Below are 4,386 nucleotides of genomic sequence, written 5' to 3'. Positions count from 1 at the left end.
ACTCATATAAACCTGTCTGTTGTAAGGTGTGATTTTTGTATGATTGTTTTGGTTGTTTTAACAACAGGCTGCAAGGCAAACACATGGCTTGTTAAACCACCATAAAGTAGGTCGAATTGATGCTTAGAAATTCACTTAATGTTTATACATGGTCTGTACATAATTTTTATTGCTGGCTATGCATATACCTGTAAAGATAAGATCTGGTATTGTGTGCAGGAACCACTATGCTAACAAACTCACCCTTTCTTTAAATAGCAGTAACATATGACAGTACACTGGAACAATATATTATTGTCTTTTTGAGTAATATAGGGCATACAGGGTTATCATATAAATGCAGTTAAACTTGAGCAAAGTATAAGATTCCTCCTGAGCCGACTCATCAGCACACAGAGGGGTGCTGCTCTGGTCAGAAAGATTTTTATTGTGCCAACGTACATCGTGATTTTCTAATGGAATCCAGCTCAGAGTTAAATTTAGCCACACTATATAGTCTGCATATGGCTCTCATCAGGCTAATACTGTCTGGAATTAATTATTGAACTTTTGGGGCAATATATATATATATATATATGTAATTTATTTTCTCTCAACAGCACTGGCTGATTTTTACAACCACTAGATGGTACTAGAAGCATTTTACTTTTGCTTGTGGAAGTTTATGTTTGAAATAATAGGTCAGGTGCAATCCTAGTTACATAATACATATACAGTTTGTGATAAAGATGCTATTTGGGGTTGTGTAAAATTAAAGTTGCTTAAGACATAGAAGTAAGACACTTTAATTATTGAATATCATTAACTGTTATTGCATTAATCTGCTAATAATGCTAAAATGCATGAAGAAATATCGAAATGTTGATATATATTGCAATAATTCAATGAATTTTACACTGACTGGATGCCACTGACTGCCTTTATACACCAGTGGTTAGTGAATTAATATCAGTTTCAAGTAATGTATTTGAGGTAATTATGTCACCTACAATTGACTTTAAAGGATTAATAGAATTAGAAAAATTTAGCAAAGGATAAGGGATCGCGACGGCTGTGCAGTAAATGAAACAGAACAAAATTGTCTCGAAGCATCTGTGTTAAACAATCTTCTCTGTTGTGATACAAACACATTGCCCCCATACCTCCCCTGTTCTACTTCAGTAGCACATTTTGAAACAGTGCGCACATCCAAGGGAGATGAGTGCACACAGAGAAGTCTTAAATGCACCCCTGCTTCCGAGGTCTTGTGCTAAATGTTGTTTTGGATGTATTCCTGCCATTGATCGGAGTCTGGCTGGAGGGGGAGAGATGGCAGCTGGGAGAGACTGCGCTTCCTTTAATGAATTCATCCTCCTCTATCCTGCCCAAACGGCCTGTGGATACACCATCTCTCCCAGTAAAGAAAACCTCTCTGCCATGTCTTGGCCCTCATGGACAACCACCAGTGTTCCTAACACTTCATGCTACTGCACTGAATTTACTCCTGCGTGCACTTTTACTCTTATGACTTCAGGTTTTGTACTTGAGAACTGTCAACTTTGCTCTGTTCTTAAATGACCCTCATGTTGCATTCCCCAAGTCTGGATTCAAATATCTGATTTCAGCCAGTTACTGATTATCTCCAATGAAATGAAGACCTTGCTGTTTGCTTTGCTCTTGATCAACAAAAGGGCATTATCTCAGCTTGGTTTTGAGTCCAGGCAGAGTCTATAACGAAATGAAAATAGTTTTGTTTCAGGGATGCGTAACAGTTAGAGGCTTTAACTGTTCTTTTGCAAAAGGAATTCCCATCATAAATATCTAAAGCTAGAAGCAAATCCAGAAGCACTATGGTGGCTACAGTGGACTTAAGCAGCAATAATTATGGGTCAGTTTGAAAGAAAAACTATGAAATATATGGCATTATTACAGATACAGGGTAAAATACATATTAAAATATGTTGGACTCCTTGTTTTACTTATATTGAATAATTTACAATATTTAGACTGAGTGTTATTTGGTCTCTAGTGTTTTTGCTCTTTCTGTATGTTAATGTTGTGAAGAGGAAAATTATTCTTAGTAAAAATAAATAAAATAATTGTCATTTTAAATAAAATCAGAAGCTGTTGGGGTCATGCAAAAAGATAGGACTGGTAACTATAAAGCTATATATGTTTATTAGAGAGTATGCAGACTGGCTCATGTAGATGGTTTTAAATAGTAACCAGCTTTAGATTAAATTCTATTAACTTATTATTAGTTGTTAAGATGGTATTTGTTCTTTGTATGTCTGAAAGGTCATTCAGCATTTTGTTTATTTCTTGTTTAGAATTATGATTTCACAAAACAAACATTGGACTCAAACATTGGATAATTAATTAAAAAACAAACAAGCAAGTAATTAAGACTAATAAGACTTATAAGTTATAATTTGTGGGTTGTTAAATGTATACATTAACACAGCAACAACAATGGGAATAAATTTGTTGTTAATCAGTAGCTGCTATACCAGTTTGCATCTTCTATACTTACAGACTGTGAGATTTGACAGCGTGGTTTGTGCCGTGGTGTGAGGCGCAATTTCTTGGTGTATTGAGCATCTTTGGTAATGTATTATGTCTCAGATAATTGCTCAGACAGTGCTTGCTCTATAAGTAGCCTTTCTAACCTCTGATATATTTTTCTGGGGGTCTTGGAACTGGCAAACGGTAAGTGCCAAGCTTTGTTAATTACAAGGATAACAAATGCACTTGTCAAATAATGGATGTGGTTGGCAATTTCAAGTTTTAATAATCAATTACTGGCAGTAATTCTCTGTGGAGTCACAGGATAGTCATTAAATCTCAAAAGGCGGGACACATACTATGTAGCTTTTTCCTAAGCCCTATTTTTAAATACATAAGGGAACACAGTGTGCTTTAATGTGTTGAATTTTGTTGCCTTATTACAATGTAAAGTAGCCCAGTTATACATAGACAGTGTATTGCTCTGTTCCTGAAAAATAACAGTGTGGTAAATTATCATATTAATGCTTCTTCATAACGGAACAGAGATGTTGCGGCACAGTAAAGTTACCACTTTTATTATGTCAAAGCCAGAAGTTTCATTTAGCACCAAGTCCTATATGAACTCGCATTCAGCAGACAAATCTTTTTTTTCTTTCTTTTTAGGCCTGAAACGCCTCTGAATGTGGCCTTTTTGATCTTTAAAAACAAGAACATAGTGGTATTGAATCATTTTTTGTTGTTGTTGTTTTCCTATACAGCAGGGTTCCTGTTATTGTATATGCAGTCCACCTTCAAAGCTGAAACATTGCAGAGGTTCTTCTTGACCTTGAGAAATTAACATGGGAGGACTGGCTTTGCTCTGAGGGAGTCCTATAGAGGCCACATCCCCTCCTAATCCCCAGTTGAAAGGCATACCTCTACTGCTCAGAGAAAACAGAAACAATGCAGCAAGTCAAGTATTTACATGAAAAGTATTTCTTATCCAAGTACACCAAATGTGAAACATTTACTTAGATGAAAATGTTTCGTGTCTCTACACATCCCATCATATATCACGACATGAAACATTTCATTCTGGCTGTTTTATCCAGATCTCATTAATCTACATTAATCTCTTTGTGATTAACGTACAACGGGACAGAACAAAGTGCTCGTGAACAGGGAGTGAGGTGGAGAGCAGGAGGGAGAGCGGGACTGAGTTTGGCCCTGCACAGTTGAACAAACAGAGAATCTGAAGTGCAGCGCCCTGTGTGGCTTCCCACCAACTGAACAACATTAAGGCAGTCCTCCATGTAAAACCTGCTCACTTTTCCCACAAACTCTTGAGTTTGGCAAACGGGCAGCTGCTCAGCAGGGAGGAGCTCTCACTGGAAGGCAGACAGCAAGCTTTGGACAGCAGGGAGACATAAACCACAGCTTCTGGTGGTGATGGGCTGATGTTTTAGGTGATCAAAAGGATGGGTAAGAAAAGGAAAACGACAGGGGTAAAACCAGGAGGGGGTCTTGGAGAGGAAAACATTTTGGACTAAAGCTAGAAAGACATGAAAAGCAAAGTACAGCTGATATGCTTGACCGTGCAGCACTTGGGGTGAATATTTTTGTACACTGAAAAAGTACACCGAAACTCTCAGGTTCCCTTTCTTATTTTAGCTATCATTCCATTCATTCCATTCATGTGATATATATCACGGGACAATTTACTCCAAGGGCACAAATTAGGATGATATATTGTACTAGTATTTTTTTTTCTGCAAAATAGGCCAAAATGTTCACCGTGCTACACACAGATACACATTTACACGTTCACCAGCGCATTTGCACACGTACTGGATCAATTTAAATTCCTTCCTACATTTTCTCATTTACATGGTGTGTGAGAGACTCCTGAACAGAGTAGGA

The sequence above is a fragment of the Rhamphochromis sp. 'chilingali' genome (genome assembly GCF_963969265.1).
Source record: "Rhamphochromis sp. 'chilingali' genome assembly, chromosome: 14".
Taxonomy (NCBI): Eukaryota; Metazoa; Chordata; class Actinopteri; order Cichliformes; family Cichlidae; genus Rhamphochromis; species Rhamphochromis sp. 'chilingali'.
This window is presented reverse-complemented; position numbering follows the sequence as displayed.